Below are 22,912 nucleotides of genomic sequence, written 5' to 3'. Positions count from 1 at the left end.
TTGCAATAGTATTTTCATGTAACCGATAATTATTATTGATTGTGATTGGTAAAACGTAAGGACGGATAGTGTCGCGTGTCTGTGATTTGACTAAAGATGCTGTTGACTAATCAAAATGAAACGAAACATGCTATAGCTTAAACATTCTTTGATCATAACGAAAATTATATATATATAAATCATTTTTTAGCTTTTGTTACCGATAATAAGTTAATTCTATTATAACGCAGGCACAGCTTACGAATTGAATGATTTCTTGATAAAATAAATTTGTTTAAACCGCTTATCGTAGCCAAAAATATTTGCCTAGACAAATAAGATTTCATACAAATTAAGAAACAATTATTTTTATGAATTTTAGAACGAAAATGTCCTGATTTAAAAGGCATGGCATTAAAAGTATTTATCTGTCAAGTGCAGTAAACCAGTGCGGTCAGATATGTTATGCGTCGTATTATGTAGCTGACACATGGATCGCATGATAATTTCTACCATTTTGGAAAATAAATCCGTATTTGCTCCATTATTCTACCTCTGAGGTAATTTAAATCTATATTAACACAGGTTTCTTTTTCATTTGTACCTTAGCATTCGATTTTTACAATTATAATGTCAAATTCTGTTGTGCGTGAATGCTGTGAAGAAAGTAGACAAGAAAATAGTTATGCCAATAGTCAGGAAAAGGTATTGTATTGTACATTTCAGTGACAATCCAAGTAATATTTTAAGTACTGGATTAATATACAGTTTATATTGACGTTGAATATTGAATTCACTTCAATTAATGATAACAATGCGATGTTGCTGACCAAACCGCACTATGGCCCTCAAGGGGTCAATTCGATCCGAAACAAAATACAATTGAGTACGGTTTTATTATTTTTGAGGCTAGTCGAAATGTTTCGGAATTTAATATAAAAACTGTATTTTTAATATATTTCAAATCAATAAATAGTATTTGATACAACGTGTCCGTCATAATTTCGTCATGAATTCAAAATGATTTTTTTCCAAGTCCAATTACTCTTCGTTTGATAATCAAATTATTAAACTACACCACTGCATTGGAATAAATCACCTACAGAATTATCACTTTGCAACAGAGATGCATATAATGCGTCAGTATCCATATAGTCCTAGGGCGCTTAACTATATAGCATTTTTATATGGAAAAGGTCATCTGACAAATCCTATCAAAATACAAAGTATTTAACGCAAACGTGATTCGGCTTGTTTAAACGCAAAACTAAATCTCCATACCAATTCAAATATTTGACACATGTATTTTAGTATGATATTTACGGTTTCATATTTGGTTGAGCTTCCAGTCCAGTCCATAACGTGTTCAGCTAAAGAACTAAACACAATTGGTAACTATAAATCATCACACATTTTTTTACTATGTTTAAAACATCGGTCTTTCAATAATTGGGGACTAAACAGTAAATATGATTCTGACAGTACAATCAATATGTTCTCAGACCAGAGCAAACCCACTCCAATTAACCCGTGATAATGCGATATTGTCGAACAGACCACACTAGTACACTCCAATGGACGTTTTGGTCCCTTGATTTGTAACATTGAAGTACTCTTGACATTAAAGGGCTTCATGTTGATTGCACGATGAAGATGATTTCTAATTACAATGATTATATTAAAAACTATCAGTAGTTTTTAATATAATCATTGTATGTCAAAATTCTTAAAGGCATTATTTTTTATTTGATAAAGAAGAAAGTTATTTAGATTTTTTTAAATTATTTATTTATGTTTTCGATAATACGTTACTAGTTTTTTAAAGCTTTCTTGTGCTTATTTTACTTGTTTGTGAGCAGTGTTGGCCAAGTGGCTTTAGCGTGCGACTCTCGTCACTGAGGTCGTAGGTTTGATCCCCAGCTGTGCACCAATGGATTTTCTATGTGCACATTTAACATTCGCTAGAACGCTAGAAGGAAAACATCGTAAGGAAACTGGCTTGCCTTGACCAGAAAGTCGACGTTCTGTGTTAGGCGCAGGAGGCTGACCTCTACTTGTCTATTAGATTGAAAATACACAAATGCTTATGAAACTGATACAGAAACCTGAGACCTAGACCTAATAAGGTAGTATCACCACTTATTTATTTTTATTTTATCTTACTTGTTTAGTAATAGGTTCTATTAAAGTGAATCTATCCGTTGTTTAAATATTTGTCTAATTCACAAGGTTTACATTTACAATATACGTTTTTGTTTATTTAATAAATATTACGCGCTCTACAATTGGCAAGATAAGGAATATAGTTTACACTACTAAACAAGTTTGGCTGAGTTTAGTCTGAAGATTGGTTTTTTTTGAGTTTTAAGTCAATACATGCACGGGGGGCTGGCACCAACTTAGAACCCTCGAATAATGCAATGCTTTCAATTTATTCAGGTCAATTAAACTGAAGAACTGAGTATTAGTGAAATACGATATTATCTATTGCTATGTATCACGGCTTGTATTAGTATTTCTGAAATTGCATTGATGCCAGTTCGTCTGATAATTACGGTACGCAGTCAAAGCTTTGTGTATGCATTTACAAAGTACGTGCAATGTGCATGGATTGATAGTGACATAATTATCTGTCCGTTACACTGAGATTTCGATGGTCCTATTTTAGGATTATTAAACTGAGTTAACATACAATTAATAACTATAATCCAGTAGCGTGGCTAGTCGATAGATTAGGCTAGTCGATCTTGTGTGTCGATTTTCTCTTGGTGAACAGTTTACATTGTCTAGATATCCATGATACGTGATGGTGGAACTAAGAACTGGAACTAACGTTTAATGTGTAATCATGTCATCATAAACTATATTATAGGTCTATACCAATAGAGAAACAGAAACACGTACATATATTGTACATACTTAATATTATCTATTATTAAAACTAAAGAGATTCTCTGAGATTCAACATAATTTCAATTATGGATTGGAACTCTTTTTTTAATATAATTAATTAATTTAATAATTATAATTTGAACATATACGAATGATCACTATATATATCGATTTCAGTTTCCACGACGAAATAAGTTCATATGTATATTGAGAGGTTATATATGATGAAATTTAAACTAAAAATATAATATAACGAAAAGTTTTTGTAATATTACCCGAAAACCTTGTGCTTTAATATTTTAAGTACATTTTTAAATCACAATAAATAGTAACAGAAGAGTCAATGACTATTGGAGACAGTACATATCTTTATGCAATTGGATTCAAGGCAGAATTCCTATTCAAATGTAGCGATTAAGAAAATTGCAAATTCGTGCTGTTCTAAGGTCATGGAGCGGAGCCTACCGCAGTAAAGCAACATTTTTATTGCGCTATAGTATTTCTTAGTCTCTCCAAGGTTTTGCTGGTACTTAGAATAATTAAATATTGATTGTAGCGTAAAGGTCACTTAACATGTAACAAACCCAAAACTTAACATACAACATTTATGTTGTATAAATTTCTCACTCACCTCTTGTCGCGCTCTGCTTTCAATGCAGCCATTTAAGATATTCTGGAGAAAAGGGCATCCTCCAGAGGTATTCTGTAATACTCCATGCAGATACCATTTTCAATTGTCCTGCTTAATGTCTGAGGGAAAATGAGTAGGACAATGAATCCCAATTTTCATTATTACAACTGCCTTCGGCAATTAATTTTTATTATTAACTATACGAAAATGTATTTAGCTTGTCTATAACATAATGGGATAATCTCAAACCAAATATAATGTTTTTGTCGTTTGTAATAAAAAATGCTATTTGGAGCGAGACATTCATTTAAAAATTACCTTAATATTATCAAAATTGTTCCAGCTATTCTTGAGTGAATGGTGTAACTAACCCGACTTAGCTTTATACACATTAGCTTACCTCGTTGTTTAATTTAAAGTCATTTTTATCTGTTTATCGTTAATAGTTAAAAACATAAATTGGCCCGTCTCTAAAAATCTGATTAAAAAGTTGATACTTTGAGATTAAACTTTAATTAAATTTTCGTTTAACTAATTAACTACCGATGCTTAAACCTTTGAATAGACTTCGCTAGTCAATTCAGCTGTATTTGAGGCTGACTCAAGACAAGGACAAATTAATTGAATGCGGTCGAACGGTGTGAGTGAAAAGAACAAATATAGTTTGACCGTTGCGTCTTCCTAAAGCTTGATCGCCTCGTCGCTTTTTTATGAAAGTAATAAATTCAGCGGTCTATATAATAAAGCGCTACTTATGATGATTTATTGTAAACTGTAATAACTTGTAAGTATGCTATAGTTATTTTATATACAAGCAATATATAGTACATGAATAAAGTTAATATGTAAGCGCTTTCTTATCAAAGTGGAGCGGCGCGCAATTTTTACTACAAAGCGCTTTAGGCCGTTCTTCAATCAGTTGGGTCTCAGTATTAGTTGCGGCTCCGTCGCGTGTGATGTTATTCCACTTGTGGAAAATATTGCGAATTACGCTGTATTTTGACTAATATTTAAACAGTATAATAATCTTAAACATTTCAATTTCCACTTTTCATCTTTCCACCTGAACAATCATCTCGACAACGAGTGTTAAATATCGTATCGTTATCTTATTGTTTATTTTCATTTCCTTTGCGCGGGAAAAACGCCGGTTTTGTGAAAATTATGTTGTTTAGTGATTTTCTTTGTTCTTGCTACGTTCTATGACATTTATTGGATTGTAGATTTGTGTTTCTTTTTTTCTTTTGTTTTATGCCGGTGTCCACCTACACGTGTTTTATCGATCGACCGGCGAGTTTTAAGGTAAGTTGATTGATATCGGCAAAATACGATTTATGAAATGAAAATGGGCATTCATATTGGACATTAACTTCTTTCTTTCTCGTGTTTACTAACACTGTAAAGTTAAGCTTGCATAGACCGCACTCCTGCTCTGGCCTTTCTATAAACATTAAAAGTAATAATTAGTAGCCAAGGTATGTAAAACCGTCATCTAAGAGTTACAATTGTTACGAGTTACTAAGTCAAATAATTAAGCTTGTTGTTTATATCGCAATCATCTAAAAACAGCTCGCGAAAATCATTTCTGTGTTCAAAGGCTCAATGTATATGTTTTTATTTACATATTAAAGCTTCGACCATAGAGGTCATAATGATATTTTTATACAGCAAAACCACAGTAACAGAATAAACAGGATTTTATCCTTATTTGAGCGGGAATACACATGATAAATATATTGATTTCCGCGGCACTGATAAACAGCTGGTTTAAGTATGACGTAACTCTAATGTAACTTGTTTAGTTATTTCTGACCGTATACAGAAACATCTCTTACTTTGGACTCGAATAGCGCTGATTTGTGTTGAATTATTTTTGTAGCGAACTCACGACCAATCGGGAATCAAAGTCAGGAAAAAAGGACTCCTAAAGATTCCTATTTTTTTTAATCTACTGGGTAACAAGATAAATTTTTCTAAAGTATGTTCTAAGATGCTTGTTAAAGTTCCTTAAAAAAGTGATAAATATATCATAATATACAAATTACGTCCGAGACTAGCGACGACCAAAAATTATTGCACCGTTGCACACAAAATTATTTAGAATATTAATTAGTATTTTTACAAAACATGTCTAAGTATATACTGGGAAAATACTAGGTGATTTGGCATGACCCGATTGTTGTAATTGCTATTATTGTAATAAAGTAGGAAAAACCAAAATAGTATTCTCCAGAATGATATGTCATTCCGAGAAAAGACAAATAATATTTTTGAAATAGGCGACAACTATACTTTTGAATAGACAGCACTGTGCGTAGTGTAAAATAAATAAAATAATAAATAAGAAGGCCTTTGCCATTAAGAAGAACTAACCAAGACGCAAGTTTTAGATGAGTATGTTAAAGGGAATCTGTCGGATAAATTAAAATAAACATGAAATTAAAAAAAACGTACTTGTTATAATTGTTTTCACATCTCGTAATTGCGACGTTCATATTTATAATAAAACTAATTTAGCGCAGACTTAATGGTCTATAAATTATTTTCGGCAACAAATTATGACAATAACCTTGACAACAACCTCTAGACTGATATAAAATTTGTCTAGATAGGCATTCGACTAAAACGCTGATCCAATACATATATATATGCATACATATACATATACATATATATATATACATATATAATACATATATATATATATATATATATATATATATAGATTTCAAATAGAGATATGCAGACAATACCCTCTTTTTATTTTGTATGTTGTTTCTAAAAGCTGGGAGATCTTAGAAAGTTGGTCCATAGGCATAGGCACATGACTGTGACAGTGCAACAGTCTGTAATGTCCCCCCCAATTGGTAAAATTTTGCTATCAATAAAATATTTAGTTAGTCGCTGTAGAATTAAAACTTTAAAGTAATGTTAATGGTAATTGTATCATAAATATATTACATGTGTGCTTGTTGTGCGTTGTCTTGTCTTGTCTCTCCAGACAATATGGCGAGGGAGGCAATGGCTGGCCATGTGTGTCGTAGTCGTGAACAGGTGCTGTTTGACTGGACGGACATGGTTCAATATATACGACTATATCTTAATTATTTTCTGCCATGATTCTACTTGATATTACGTGATTGCGTGTTGTGTGTGTGGGACTCTAAGTATTTATTTATTCCACATCATTATTCTACCTTAACAGTTACAACTAATTCGATAGAACGTCAAAATACTTATACCGTTTATCCTACGTAAAAAATCGTATATATTTAAATCGTTATATGCCTAAATCTTATAACTAACAATATAGCAAGCAAGTCTTGTGAACTCAGCAAGTGTACAAACATATAGGTCTACCTCAATAGAAATTTTGTTAATTATTTGTATTGCTCGCGTGAGTGGCGCTTTGCTAACCAAGTTGAAATGTGCGCGCGGTCCATCCAAAAGTATTGACGGAAGCCTCAGGTTTCTACTTCGTACCCGTAGACCCAGTCAGTCAGTAATACACTGACACAGCTAGTTCTTTTCTGAGGCGTATCTGGTCGTAACCCACCATACCCAGAACAAACGGGGTACATAAGCGGATACAAGGGATACACTCCATACAGTCTCTTGTAGAGGCAGCGAATGAACTTATATTGTACTCGCTCTAACGTGAGACTGTATTTAGCCTCATATAAGGGCTTACACCATTGCGTTGTACTCCAAGTGACTTCTCACTAGCGCATTGTATAAAATTTTGTTTGCACTTATACCGCATTTTACCGGTTCTCTTTATACGCTGTAAGTAAATAATTAAATACTATGGTATATTTGAAGCATTAGAGTTACTTCCGAATGTTATATGACAACTAGATATTCGTCTAGCTAAACCCAAGCTGTAATATTTAGAGTAGTTAAGCTTTAACTTATTCACCAGTACCCTGACGTAGGATTAGTGAGGACAAACAGCAGTTTGCTCTATTATTCAGTTCGCTCAGATTATATTGTGTCAGAGGAATTGTTTAACTTTTACAATCTATACTAATGCAATAATAACTACGAGTGAACCCTTGCTGACAGTTAGAACCACTGCTTTTATTATTCTTTTCTCGGTGTTATTCATTTAATTATTGTATTATTATTACATAGTACTGACTAACCAATAAAAAACCCGAAGGATGCAGTTACACCAAATAAAATTAACATTTAATTTTCACACCGGTTATATGTAAACATTTTCTTTGCATACCGCGCTTTTGAAGTGACAATTGACAGATATAACATTTTGACGTTTCTTTTTTTGGATACGCATTGTTGTACACGAATTCATTTATTGAAGTTTACCACATAATACTATATTTACAGAATATATTACAAGCTATCTTTTCTATGAAATATGTCAATTTTACTACATTTAATCATATACACGCCAGGATGAAAGTTAACATTTCCATTCTAGTCCAAATTCGTTATCATTGTATTGTTAAACGATGAAGTGTATTAAATATACTATAAATATATATTTATATTTATATTTATTTATATATATTTATATTTATAAATATATATTTAAAATAAATTCAATACCCCAGACGTACACACTTCAATTAAGTACTTAGGTTTTGTTGTTTTAATCGATAATATATATTGATTGACATTTTGTTTTTATCTATATCACGCACTACTTTTGATGATACGCGCAAACACTGGTCTTGATTGGGATTTCGTCATTATTTCAACCACTTTTAAATCACTTCACAGAATAGAAAATGTTTTTTAAAAAAATAGAATTAATTTATTGATTTTGTCTTTAGTGTAGGCGAGTTTATATTTAACAAGTCTGGCCATAAATACTGTTACATAATTTTAACGTTTTTAATTATTTAGAATCTGGGACACGTATATTATTTTAAAAACTTTCGATTTTGCTTCATTTCACATATTTTTCGTGTTCATTATCAAATTACAATATGAAATGGGGTGTTAAAGAAAATAGGATTGCAGTGATCGTTTTGAAGAATGTGAGTATGGAGCCGTCATTTATATTCCAAACACTGTATAAGCTTGGTATCAGCCATATTCGTATGTTCCGTATGTTCGTATATCGTACTATACACATATACAACAACACTTTATCTGTCCAATACCAGAAAAAAACCGCGTGCTGTTAGAATTACAAAGGTTGTTAATGCTGTTAAAGCCAGAATTCGTTCAAACCCCATTAGGAAGCAAAAATTCTCTAAACTTTGTCGAGTATTATACAACAGGTGCTGTTGAAAGTCGGTGCTAATCGTCGATATACAAGACATGCCCTAAATCAATCTTTATAATTTAAGAGAGTGGATCGATCAAAATGCCTGTCACGATAAGCAGGTGGAAAGCACTTGAAAAGCAGGCTTGAAACTAACGTTCCGGACGTTATAACAGCTAAAGACTGGCCCTCATCTAGCCCAGATCTCAACCCTTTAGACTTCAAATTATTGTCCGTTTTAGAGGACATGGCTTGCTCTACACGGTGACATTGAGCCTCTTAAAAAATGTTTGGAGCAAGCAGTGGCGAAACTTCCCCTGGGAAATAGTGCCTAAATCCATAGATTTAAATACGTAGGTATAAATTTTAATAGTATTACATTACTTCCTTCAAAATGCATCTTTATTTTTTACAGAACTTATGGCTGGACTAGGTATTCGAAATCCTACAGAATTTATTAAACAACATACATATTTACATAATTCCACGTTTTGAAGGCTTTGATTATGGTTAGAGGAATATTGCATATGAGACCTTCGCGGCAACAGAGAATCTGTACGACCGTTCAATAGAAAAAATTGAAAATTGTGAAATATTCAATAATAATTTTGATTGGACCGGAATTTGACCGTGACTGTCATTTTATAATATTTATACCGGACCGTGATGGGACCGCAAACAAACCGTGAACGGTAATATTGTGTGTATATAAGCCTAACACTAAAACATAAGTTCTTTGACGTTAAACGTCATTTACAACATTCGACTTTTGGGTCCTTTATAGCCATGGTCAGCAAAAGATCTCTGTTTCCGCTAAGATTGATTTGACTTGAAAGTTAGAAGTTTATAGCTGGTGTTCGTTTATATAATACAGTCATGGCCATATAAATAATATAATAAAAATTTGGAAACGCATAAACTCGTTCTTATGAATACAAATAGGTTTATGTAAGTCTTCGTAAGATTTAGAATGCCTAAGTGCTGCAGTTACTGCATTCAAAATCTCAATGCTAAAACCTTCACTTTCTAATTCGTTCATTAGTTTTTGTTTTGTGCAAATTACTTTAAAGATAATTGATTGACAGGTTTTTATGTAATTAGTAACTTTCATTTATTTACTAGAGAATACGGTCTATATATTATGACATAACTAACATCGTTTCAACTCACTTTTAGTTTCAACAATTATTACGTTGAATTCTGTATACATAAAGAATCGAAGAATTCAATAAAAAAAACAATTTTGATTATAACCAGTGTTTTTATCAATTAATTTGTAGCAACGTTTTATATCATTCAGTCACGTATTGCAAAAGTATACATATATTTTGTATTTTAAAAAACCCTTGTTAATAAATCAGACATTAAAGTGTGGGTATAAAGATAGATACTCAAATTAATCTTGCTATTCTGTGGCGTCAAGCAAATTAAGATAAAACGCAAATTTACCAAAAAATCTGCTTGTAAAATCGGCTATTCACAGCTAACAATCTATAGCCTACCAGGACTGAGTAGGCGGTGGGTTACAAAGGCACCGGGGTCACGTGTTCACGCAATCGCACTGATAAGCTTATCTCGGAGGAAACACGGCTCGGAAAATACATTGCTGCTATTGTACTCAATAAAATAACCTAAAAACTATTTTTAAAGTACGTGATTGTTTAAACAGATTTTAAAGGGTAAACGTTTTGTTGTAGTTGTATGTTCTTTATTAATTTTACAAGGATATGAAAATAGTCAAACCCAATTGTCTTTTTTTATTAAGTGAATTTTATTCAAGCCATTTAAGGGGGAATTTGCTTATTGTACCTTTTATGTAAAGATAAAGTAAATAAACTTTATAAGTAGCGTGAAATAATCAATTAATTATACCGTTTATCCAGCTGGCAAGTCTGCCTAGTTGGCACGTGTTCAATGTCATTTGATCGTAGGTTTTAGGTTTGCATTCATGGAAAACTATATGTTATTATTTGAAAACTATGTGTTATACCTAGAAAGTTCTCTGAGCCCCATAAACTTAAACTATTAAGCCACTTTAAAATACTGACCCCCATCGGTTAAGTCGACGTGTAATTTTTGTTGTGTATTTTCAAGCGTAGCTTCTCCGTTTATTCATTAATGTGCATGATCGATGTGTCTCCTAACTCCTATCTACAGCAAAATAATTGATCGATCTAAATGTACCACTTTCCTGCAAAGATTTGAATGAATGAAGTTATTATGAAACTAGTCTTAGAAGAGATTTTGTAACCAGATTGATAGTATTCAGGATATTAACTGCAGTGTCTTATGAAATATCCTAAACTCGCTAAAGTCTAGTGTTTATTAACCTACATCGAATAAAACGCTATATGTTCAGAATTATTGATGAGATATGACTACCAAAAATTAGGCTAATGGCCATACAGCACATCAGTGGCCCTACCAACTATTTAGGTCTGAACCTGAGATTTTTTTTTCAGTTTCATGATCATTTAATTAATCTAATAGGTAAGTAGGTGATCAGCTTCATGTGCCTGTGACACGCCGTCCACTTTTTGGGTCTAAAGCAAGCCGGTGTTCTACAATGTTTTCCTTAACTGTTCAAGCGAATGTTCAATGCGCACATAAACAGAAAGTCCATTGGTGCACAGCCAGTGATCAAAGCCACGAACCTCAGGGATGAGTGTCAGATGCTGAAGCCGCCAGGCCTAGGCCAATGCTCCTCTGAGGCTTTTAAGCATACCCCTTATCAATTAATAACAATTTAGCGCATTTTGTGCACACGTCTGTCGTATTATGAGTTGATTTTATTTTTAAAATAATGGCTTAACTCGTCATAGTGGTTTTGCTATCCTTAAAATGCATTTTCATATCATAACAGTACTTGAGCAGTGTTATAAGTGATTCGCTTCGTTTATTGAGCTACACGGGTGAGCAGATAACGATAACATCAATGAGTGCAATCACTAAAATCAATTAAAGCAAAACGTATAGCATTCAGTACAAGGCTGGGTTACCGTGTCGACGGGAAGTTGACGCGATAAATCGTAGGGCTGGCAGGGAAAAGTATTAGTCAATAATAGTAATTAGGTAGTCAAGAACTGAAAATATGTTTCAATTGTAATCAGGTAAAGGATGTAAACGGAGATCATTTGAATTTATTTATGTATACTTTCTTTTATTTAAAACCTATGTTGCAGATAAAATACAAATAACAATTGAATTTAGAAGGAAATTCCAAAGCGATTTCCTCTTCCTTATGACTATAGAATATTAGAAAGAATGAAAGTGCTAACAAAACTTTAATTCTTAATCAAAATAATTCTTGTGTAGTAAATGCATTTAAGTCCCTTAAAAATTCATATAGAGGGAATCCATCTTTTAAAAGTAACTTCTAAATCTTAGCAACTCGAGAAGAGATCGTTAATGTGAAGAAATAATAACCTTAAATTGTCTGTTACTGTTTCGTGATCATTTGTTTTATTAATACGCAATTCGGTTATCAGCGCTCTGTGATACGCTGTCGTCTTTCTGCATCTAAGGCGTACTGGTTTCCTACCAAGATTTCCTTCAAGTCGAGCTACGCTTGTTTTCACGCCGTGCTATGCTCGCCAAAACAGTGCTGAGCTATAAAGGCCCTTAAGGCCAACAGCGAGATTCCATTCAAAGAAAAAGAAATACCGAGATTTCCTTCGTCGTAAGAGCGAGTGTTAATCGGAAATAGACTAGTACTGGCCAGCGCCGATTCGAACCCACAAATTCACAAAAAGCCACGTTATTAATTTTTGTTTATTATAAAATATACATGTATGTACGTAAAATAATTTTCGTGATTCGTCGTGGGTCTCAATGTGACACAGCAGAGACAGTTATAGTCCTTCTTTTAGATTGTTGCATAGAATATTCAACGGGTAACGAATATATATAATTGTATTTCTACACAGTAGTAGGTATCATGCTATTTGACAGAAAATATTATCAATAAAATTACCTGGAGTTGAAAAAGACGTCGTTTTCTAGGTATTGTCAAAAATAAATCTGTCCTGTAGTCATTAAGCATAAAGACGTAGACACGCTTTAATAAAAACAAAACTTTATTTTACAAAGGAACCGGTACCGTATTCTAGTCTAGACTTTCCTTTTGAAAAGGTAATAAGGATTAAAGAATAATATTTTATATTTCATTAGGTTAAGCTTTTGAAATTTAAAACGTGTTTGTTAATTCCTAAGAAATCCCTATTCTGGACTTCTATTGGAGGATGGCAGGGCTTTTTCAATTAGACATTGGATTGGATAATTAAACTTATTTAAGATTCTTCTCCTTAGATTTAAATAAATTTTTATTCAGTAGCGCAAAGCTTTGCGTAGTACAAATGGGCAATGTTGCAGAGTACCTACTCTTAACGTTGGCAGCATTTCCCCGCTGTGAATACCTACACGAGATTGACCAAGGAAGGCACCAACTTTGGAGTCACCGGTACCGTCTACCAGCCTAAATCTTTGTTTAAAACCTGTACACTTGTCTACCTCGGGACTTGTACTCAAGAGTCTACTCTGTAGCAAACATTTTTATTATCTACATATGTTTTACATAAATTCTTAATTAATCGTAGTTAACTTTTAACACACACATGAATTATACACACGTATTATGTTCATATCTGAAAGCGAAAGAAAGTCGTCTTTGGCTTTATCGTGTGTATAAATTTCAAACATAATATATTGTGGTATTTTTTATATTGACAACCCTAATCTATTTGAATAATATGTTAGCGCATTGCTTTAACGCTTGTACTCAGTACAAATTATCAGCATTTAACCGACGGATAGCAAAAGTGGGTTATGGTTTTCGTTACGAGGAAACTTATCTATATAACAGGATATGAGTTCAAAAGAATGGTATGACTAATTCTTATGAATAAATTATATTAGCGCTATTTTAGAAAAGTATAGTAAAAAAACTGCTTAAAAATTATGAAATCAGTTTAGTTTAGTATTAAACGTTCAAATCAAGTCTATCTTAAACAAATATTTAAATTTATATATCGATTTTAATTTTATATAATGCTGCCAGAGTTCAAGGGTCCAAACTTTTTAATTTTCTATTTACTTTTAATCGTTAATATTACTACGTGGGCCTGGGTATCCGGAAGCTATATCCAGGATGCTCCCTTCCCTCGGTGAAATAATATGCGCTGGTTCGGCTGTCGCGTGTCAGTATAATAAAAAAAAGGAATCCAATAATCGATAAGACTAAAACTAGCACTTTCCTTCAACGGTGGCGTATCTCACTCCAAACACTGGATCCTTCAATGATGAATCAAAAAAAGTAAATGCTATACGGTATGCGGTATATATTTAGTGCGCACGCGACAGCGGTTAAAATTTATCTCCCTTGCGCCATCACGCCGGGACCTACCATCCTACCTACCATCTCCGGTTTGTGTGTCAAAGTCAAATCGACAATTGTCATCCTTATTTCATTGACACCGATTTAGCGCGAACAATTACTGTGGTAAATTATCGTGTAAATACTGTATATTTGTATGTTTTTCAAAATTCATGTTTAATCAAATTACTCTATTAATAACAACATACAACTCAAATGCAAAATGTATCTAGATCAGTACATTGACCTCTTATATTAACAATATAATAAAAATTATCCCTTGGCTTCAGAAGAACAACCAAGATGCTGTGTGGGGACTCTTAATTTGCATTTGTATAAAGGACTTCATTTAAAATTTTAACACCGAAACTGCGAAAACTATAATTCGAATAATAGGAAGAATATATAAAAATAGATCTATAATTTTCACAATTGACCCTAGTTTGCCATTCAATCGACCATAGACATAACAAAATAATGTAGAGTTATGTAGGACGAAATCTCAATTAGGCCAACGACAATCGCGTTGCAAAACCGCGCAAAGGTTACCGAGTGAGAGGTTCCGGGCCTTTATTGGTTGGGAGGTAAACAAGCCGAATAATGACAGACAATGTCAGTTTAAATACTGTTTTATCCTTGCAGTTCACTGAGATCCAGCTTAAAGGCCCATTTTCTTTCGATAATCTTACATGCGAGACGAGAAACCTTCTCCATCTAAATGGGCCTTTAATCTAGTGCTGAGACTGTATTTTATTGCACCCTGAAGTAATTGCTGCCCTAACAGTTTTGATAAATGCGATGTTTAGACATAACTTTGTCATTAAAAATGAAGAATTGTCTCAGTACTCCGTATTATTATCATAATACGATTACAGACTGCGCTTGTTAAGCCAATGTTATATTGAAAAGCTCAAGAATATCTTTATCCTTTGCACAAAGGCTAAGTTTATGTTATCTGTAACCTATATAGGTAATTGGGTGTCGTTATTCGTATCTAGAGCGCTAGACAATATCTAGGCTTATTAAAATTCACGACATCATGCTTGGTATCCCGCTCAATGCCAAGGTTCGAAGTTTATGTGAATTATTGCCTTGTATAGATACTGAAATATTTGATCATAGCATTGGCAATTATTTATAAAGTTATGTAGACAGAAGAAGAGTTTGAAGATACATTGTCTTTTGCAATGTTAAGTAGTATCTTCCAGAACAAAATTTCTTAATAGAATCTTTGCTAAGTAAATACGTCTAATTCTGTTTTGGCGATTTACGCTTGTTATCGATTGCATTTGCGGTTCTGTTGAATTGGTACAAAGAAAGTGATTTGCATTTGCATGCAGTGATATATACAGAGAGCAAATTATAACTCAAGTCACATGTGACTGCCGCGCTTCTGCAGTGCAGTGTTACAAAATTATTGAAGTAAATAACAAAACACTGTATTGTGTTTATGTTGTGAATTTGAATTAGATATTGCATATTGATTGATATTACTATGTCGAAAGATTTTCCATCAATCGTGGTTATATCTGAATAATGTAATTAAAACGCCTTATTTTTATTATTTTAACTAAAATGTATGTTAGTGTATAAACGACAGATATCAATCAAATAAAAATTATGAAACTAATTGATGGAATCTGACGTCAATACTTATTTTAAGATCCATATTATTCATAAACGGTACACCATGTTTTTTTTTAATAAGTTTTTCATTTGCTTATCCATTCCGTAAATTTATTTATCAAGTAGATGCGAATACATGGCTATTACGAGTATATATATAAGAAAGAATGATAAGGTATTTTTACGACAAAGAAAAAGTTTTCACGCCGAAGTGAAAAAAGCTCAAATGCCAAAGTGTAAAGCCAAGGTATTATATTCATATGTAAATTCCTGAAAGAAAAACATTGCACTAAAATTGTGTTAACAACTATCAATCGACACTTCAATATTAGCACAGCTGTTACAGACAAACAATACAATAAAAACAAAGTCATGATCGGAAATTGTTTGAATACTATGTGAATATTTTGACAAAAAGTTTACATGTTATAAATCTTTATATTATTTATATGTAGTATGACATTTGTTTTGGCAAGGGCGTCCGCTCGCCGCTATATAGATAGTGAATGCGACAATAGACAATTTAGGTGACAATGCCTTCTAAAGCTAACATGAAGTGTTGCCTAGAATCGAGCCCAGGAGCTTTGGCTTATACGCTAAGTATTTTAACCGCAAAGGGACCGTGTCAATAAAGCTGCTTAAAGTTTCTAAGGCGGTAACATTGTATTCTTGTGTTTTTTTTATTTACACTGTTATATCACAGTACACCTTTTCGCAAATTTAACTTTTTATATCGTTTTACTAGACCTATGATGTCAAGCCAAGTGGTACGCCACGTGGTGGTGTGTGGTATTCATCTGAAAATATAATTTTTAATTTGTGAAGCTACTAAAAATCACAACACAAATTTGAACAAAATTCGATTCGCTAACACGTAAGTTCAAAAGTTCAGTTTGCGAAAAGCACCCCTTGTGCGTTGTTTACGCCGAAGACTTAGCCCGCAGGCATGAGGTAACATACTGTTAGAAAGTTTTATTTACTCCGCTGTGCAGTCATTTTGCCCGTGGATTCGAATACAAGATGTAATTATTAACTTTCTGCTTAGTTAATTAGTACAAAGTTTAGGTGAATTATTAAGTAATTTCGTTTATAAATAATTTAATTAAAGAGTTTCATATACCGTTAATAGCTTTTTGAGATAATATTTAGACTCCTACACCGAATATATAATATATGTAACCAATAGTTTTCTAGATATTTATCACTTAGGCTTTTAGTTGATAGAATTTTATATGACGTAGGTTCATATAGTCGTGAATATAATATGAATTTGTTTTGTTTCAAGAACGCTTTTAAAAATATTAAAAATAGTGATATGTGAAATTTATCTTGAATTTTTGCCTATAATTTATTAGAATGTGTAATGTAAGCATTGCCCTACAAGGTAATCTGGATACGAATAAATGAAGCAATTGTCAGCACAGGAAACATAATAAATAGATAAAAACGCACGGGCGGAGCTGCAAAGTGACATGTTGTAAATCCATCTTTGAATTGTGTAGTAGTTAACCTATAACTAACATAAATTACTGTTCTTAGACCTAGATATAGTAAGAAAGTATATAAGCAATTAAATGTACATTTTCGTAGGTTTGTCAAGTCAAACTTTGAACATCGGATAAGCTCGGTTAAAATAAAGAGCTATAACGAAAGCAGATAGGTGTTTGGAAGGCTTCCAAGGCTGTAAGTTCATCTGAGTGTGGAAAAGATCTGGCTTGTCGTTTTTAGAACTTTTAGATTTGTCATCTGGTTTTGAAAGTAGAATAGTTTTTGAATTTCGAAGTTGTGTTAATGATCCTAGAAGTTTTCAAAGAAGTGTAATTAGGTTATGATTTAGTTTTTAAGATAATTGTACATTAAGTACTAAATTTACGCCTATAAGACTACTCAGTCAAAGATTTAGAGACCATCTAGGACTAAAAAGAAACGGCAGAGTTGTGCCAACTGTATACTGGAGTTTTCTGGGTTTCGTACGAAGTTTAAAGTAATATATCTTCCTTTATGCATACGTGAGATAGATACAAAACTAAGTAACTTATAAAATATCGTACATTAGTTGTTCCTTAGGTTAGTACTAATGTATAAATCACAATTACAGTGATTTATATATATGACTTTAGTATTATTACTTGCTTGGTTTGATTACGTTTCAGGACTGGATGTATTTTTGTAAATGAGTTTAGTTAGACTACATTTCGTCGTACATCTTCTAATTGTTTTGATTACAATGCTTCTACAACGTGAAATAAAATAAATTCAGATGGAAAAATCATTTCCGTAATTTTAAAATTAAATGGGCTTTCCCAATATTAAAATTTCATCGGATTTTCCCGGAATTGATATGAAGCGTCGAATGACTGTATTATTTTCGGAATAATTGAATTTTTTTTTCAATTCAGTTTCCGCTTTGACTTCCGATATTGCTTTTGACGTATGTTTGATTTCTACATATTTACTATTCTGTTTTTAGAAATGTAGAAATATTCGACCGAAATAGCTTTTATGTATTTGCTTAATTATTTGTAGCTGTCCTATTTTTATAGAGATTTTTTATCTTACATTTTCTATTACCTAAAAGTATCTGTGTATCAGCGTTAGCAGATAAAGACAGCCAGACAGACCAGAATAAAAAAAATAATTATGTAAGGAAAAATTTTGAGCCAAATTTTCCCCTTAACCGCGCGTGAATACGTAGAGAAAGGGAAACTGCCATAGTTATGTTATTTAACAAAATTACTTAAATTATATTTTAAAATATTATAAATTTAATCACTTTATGTCATGCTTAATGTACCTACTAAATTAACTATCAGATCGTAAATCTTTCGAATAATTGGGAAGAGACCTCCATCAGAATCGAATAAAGTCAGGCTTTCCGACTTAATCTAATATCGAGCGAAACATTGAAAGCCAACCCTCCTGTGGCCTCCACGTAATAAAATTACTACACTAGATGTGGCTACACAGGGTAGCATTAATAGAACTCAGGAAGCAAATAGCTTAGGCCCCATTTATCGCTAGGGCCCGCACTGCTAGGGTTTTCCCATCCCATTTCATAGTAACATAGCTCGTTATGGCAAGTCCAGCTCCCATTCTGACGTTAATATCTTCAAATACAATCGTGCATTGTGCACTGCCTTTTAGATCTCAAGAAAAATCCCTACCAACAAATTTATCTTCACAGGCAGCGGTAGAAGCTCAACATTTAGCAAGCCAGGAGTTTTAAGGAACTGCACTAACAGCCTAACAAAACAAAGATATCATCAGAAAGATGAATTAGGTGTAAGCGACATCAAAACGTCTTAAAACCGCTTGAGGGCCCCAAGAACCGGGCAGTCCCGCGCCTAAGTTGTATAATTCTGTTAGTGATAGATGTTCTACTCTTTGAAATAAGTAAAATGCGAGAAAAGTGCAGTTGATAAAATTATCGGACCGTTAGCTAAAGAGAAAAAAAACGCTGCTGTTGATACAGATACTTAAATAGAACGCCGCGAAGAAAATACTTGTGAGATCTGTTTAGTTTTATAATGATTTCTACGCTTTTGTTACTATGTAGATGCATGTGAGAAAATTGTAAAGTATATTTTAATAATGTGGAGTAGTGAAACATAATAATACAAGAATTGACTATAATGATTTATAATGTAATATAATACGTAAGTCTAAAGTTTTAAGACAAATTTGCACACCTTTTTGTGTGGCACAATATGCGAAGTTTATTGATAAAAATCAAATTGTACCCCCATAATAATTTTTGTACTATATTCATGCAAATAAATTATTATTATGGGTTTTCTTCCGCAATGACAGATACCTACAGCAATGAATTGTATAAAGTTTTCAAAAACTATTTAGTGAATAAGGTGTGAAAACCACTTACTATATTATTATTTAGTATCTATAATGATATAGACATAAAAATACAGTTTATGTTATGGCGAAACACACATTGACCGTTACATTGCATTTTTTGATTATGAAAAAAACAAATATACTTTACCTGATTAAAAAAATGCAGTGTTGGTCTAAAGGCTTCCGAGTTCGACTCTCATCCCTGAGAACGTAGGTTCGATCTCCGGCCTTTCTATATGCGCATTTAACATTCGCTCGAATGGTGAAGGTAGCTATTGTGAGGAAACCGGCTTGCCTGATACCAAAAAAGTCAGGCACAGGAAGGTGATAACATACTTTCCTATTAGACTGACAATTGATCATCAAATAGAGACCCTGGAATGGTTCACCGCTACTGATATATTTATTTTATTTTTAATAATAAAAATCATTGACTTATGAATTCCTTCATCCACTGTAGTTAAGCTTACTGTTTGTATTGTGGCAAGCCTAAAAGCCTTACGTCTAGCCTCAACAAGCTTTGGTAAATACCTGTTAGCAAAGGTAATAGGAACAGTGAATGATTGATACAGTACACTGCGAATTTCTGGCTTTATATAACTCGCTAGGGACGGACTACTGTTAACCAATCTATAGAAAAAAATTATCTGGTTTTATAAATAAAGAACATTAATAATCAACAGAAATTTCAATTTATACCAGATTTCATTTTGATTAAGTCTTTAAAGAATATCATAAATTGATTATATAATAAACTTTTTGCGCAAACTATAGTACTCATTGTGTGTTGCCTTATCATAGGCATTTGATGATTATGGACACATGATTTTATTTATGATACGATACTTCTGTCACTGTGAAATAAATATTTGTTAAATAAGTATGCTAAAATAAAGTAGAAGTTAACATAAAATAGTATAACGCTCATAATAAATGATAATAAATAGATATTTTTAAATTCAAATTTTTCTTGTACCGGCTTATAGACTGAGTATGTCACGACACTTTGGAACTCTGTTGTATGTATAGGTATAAGAGTATTGCCAAAGGGTAAGGTAGTTTTTTTTTTCATTGAGTAACATAACATCGACTCACCCCATGCCTAACAGGCCAACAATTTTCCCAAGTAGGCTTTCATTTATGTAACACTTTGTCTTAGGTCTGGCGCACCCCAGTAACCTGCCTGAATTCATGATCAAATGTATACGATTGTATATTGTTTTGCGCTATTGTTTTGGGTCCATTGTTCGTGTATTAAATTGTTGGCTCGGCTGATGTAATTTTATTATTGTTGATAACATCTAGGTGTTAATTACTAGAGATATGACGTCATAAATGATAATGTACCCCTTGATATTTTTCCTAAAGTAAGTCTGAGATGTTTACCTAATTGTAAGACATATCACATACCATATAATTTAAAATTATATGTTTTTTTTAATACTAAATGTTCTCGTAGAATATTCAGTTAAAACGTCGAATATCTGAAAGATTTTTCCGTTTTATTTATACTAAAATATTGTTATTTTGTATTGTTCTTAGTTTAAATAATGATTATTATAGCAGATAGTAGTTGGGAGACAGATACAACAACAAATACAGTTAGAATTCAACTTCTGTGAATTCAATTCACAGATTCAACTCAAAACCTACATCAGAATATATAGAAATTCTATTTCCTACATTTTCATTAGTAACTAAAAATTGCTAAATGAATTCTAGAAGCAGTACAAATTTGTTTTTAAACGAGAATAAATTAACTGACTAACGAATGCCGTAAACTTACCTGAAACTTACAGAAATTCGAAGCGAACTGAAAATGTAGACACGTAATGAACTATTTAATTGCTAAACATCCTTTTCCAAGTTAAGGTTTTCCGTGCAATTCAATTAAGAAAAAGCCTGGATTTTTTTTAGTTCTATAAGATAACTACCTCATATACAAGTCGTTGCAAACATAACTCAACTGCGTATCAGTGTTCTAGTAATAACTATTTTTTGTATATAATAAACATTACGCGAATAAATATCACTGTTATAATCCTGGGATAATCTGGCTCATGAATTAATGCTTTTCTCGTAAAGAATGAATACCGTAAACTTACCTCTAAATTACTGAAATGCGAAGCGCAGTGAAAATGCTAGGCGAAAAAGTCTAAAATGCTATTTCAGTAACTTTTTAACGCATATAATTTATTAATAATCAATGTAACAATAACTACACTAGTTTAAGACGATGCTTGTCTTTTAAAATCAACTTTCAAACGGCATATAAAAATCACCCATGATGCATCAACTTAAGTATACTATCTGTATACGGAATGACAATAGAATTAATATTCTCGTAAGAAATTGCGTTGCGGTGTAAAAACAAACGAATTTCCGGGCTTGTCATTTTTCATGCAACCGCAGACAATTTATTTTCGAGTCAAAACACCCTTTTCCCGTAAAATATATTATATAAACAATATAGGTTGGGAGGAAAGGTTTGTTAGGGAAGTCAAGTTGATATTAGAGTTCTAATAAACGTAAATACTATTTATATTTACCGAATAGTGTTGTTAGAAATTGAAATACATACTTTTATTCACATTCAAATTTGAATTGCTTTATTTAATGCCAAAGTTATGTACCGATAAGTTGTCTAGTTTAAATCAGCAGTAGTCTTTGTTCTACATATTGAGTTTTCATTAAATTTAGGGTGATTTTAGTATAAATTGTACTTTAACAAACAAGAATATGATGTAAGTATAAACATCTAACAAAACTGAATAGATTCCTGCAAGTGTATGAAGTGCTCGTATAGCGTTGTTAGCGAACTCGTTATCTGCGGCCAGTTCACAGGATTGCTTATTACGCGGATGATAATCAAGTTATACGCTGAAGGTGTTTTCTATTTAATTTTTGTATATATTGTAATGAGTTTCTTCGCTATTCTTTCGGTGTGCAGACGCAATGCACCTTTTTATAGACCTTATAAACTTAGCTATAAGTGACGTTTATAAGCGATCAAATCGTATATGAATATACGAATTTGTCAATGACCTGTTAATATCTGTATTGTAGCTGTTCCTCACTGTCCACGACTGTTGCAAAGCACTCCAAACATCGTGCTGTTGTAATAGCTTTTCTCATTTATCTGTTAAAGAAGTTTTATACAATACACTTAAAATCTTGTTTATCCCGTGAACGATTAGTGAACGCAATTTTAATATTTGATAAAGGTTGTATGACTTGTACCACGCAGCAGTTTGTCGGCTTTTGGCTTATCGTAGTTTGGTACTTAGGTACTTGTCCCTTGTGTATTGTGAGAAAAGCCTATTAC

At 32.5% G+C, this 22,912-nt stretch overlaps 1 protein-coding gene across 1 annotated transcript in view; it reads left to right on the top strand.

Annotated features, from left to right (window-relative positions):
- Positions 1-4,437: 4,437 nt before the first annotated feature.
- Positions 4,438-22,912, top strand: part of LOC123715550 (brain tumor protein) — a 222,658-nt gene continuing 204,183 nt past the window's right edge. Inside the window, exon 1 of the mRNA XM_045670686.1 lies at positions 4,438-4,804. The gene's annotated coding sequence lies outside the window, so the exon portion shown is untranslated. The remainder of the gene's footprint in view (positions 4,805-22,912) is intronic.

The sequence above is a fragment of the Pieris brassicae genome, chromosome 1 (assembly GCF_905147105.1).
Source record: "Pieris brassicae chromosome 1, ilPieBrab1.1, whole genome shotgun sequence".
NCBI classification, from domain to species: domain Eukaryota; kingdom Metazoa; phylum Arthropoda; class Insecta; order Lepidoptera; family Pieridae; genus Pieris; species Pieris brassicae.
Note: the sequence above shows the minus strand (reverse complement) of the source record. Positions and strands in the feature narration are given on the sequence as shown.